The sequence below is a fragment of the Sinocyclocheilus anshuiensis genome, unplaced genomic scaffold (genome assembly GCF_001515605.1).
Source record: "Sinocyclocheilus anshuiensis isolate Anshui unplaced genomic scaffold, SAMN03320099.WGS_v1.1 scaffold175, whole genome shotgun sequence".
Taxonomy (NCBI): Eukaryota; Metazoa; Chordata; class Actinopteri; order Cypriniformes; family Cyprinidae; genus Sinocyclocheilus; species Sinocyclocheilus anshuiensis.
The window spans coordinates 1,403,406-1,403,957 of NW_015548208.1; the positions used below are offsets into that span (position 1 = coordinate 1,403,406).

Genomic DNA, 552 nt, shown 5'->3' on the forward strand with positions numbered 1-552 from the left:
ACGTGGAAAATAATGTGTTTTTTGAACCTTAAACCATATAAACACATTTCATTACATCAAATACACAAAATAATGTTATTTTTAGCAACATCATATGACCCCTTTAAGGCGCAACATGTGAATGGCCCCAAAGTTTGTCTACACTGGACGCGACAAAGTGACCGTTGCATATCATTTGAACTTTGTGTCAGTACGTCATAAAGAGAACGTGGCATCAGTTTACTGTCAAGGATTTGTCGCGCCGCGCCGCCTCCAGTGTAGACACAGACAGACAGCATCACTTATTATAATGGATTCTATTGTATTTTGTCGCGTAGCACCGCGCGCCATGCCGCTTGCATCCGGTATAGACATGGTGAGAGCCACGCAGATGCACGTGAAAACTGAATTCTGTTCACTTCTGCGTCTATTTGTGCATGAAATACAGTGCTCTGCAAGTATCCTTGTAAACACAGTTGCTTATGGTTTAGGTGAAGTGAAACAATTGAGAAAGAAAATGGATGTTTAACAGTATATTGGTTCACAGCAGTTTAATGTTCTTCATTAAAAATC

At 40.2% G+C, this 552-nt stretch overlaps 1 protein-coding gene across 2 annotated transcripts in view; it reads left to right on the forward strand.

Moving 5' to 3' along the window:
* The window catches only part of LOC107653683 (runt-related transcription factor 1-like), a 39,377-nt gene that overhangs the window by 20,505 nt on the left and 18,320 nt on the right, over window positions 1–552 (forward strand). The gene's annotated exons all lie outside the window — the stretch shown is intronic.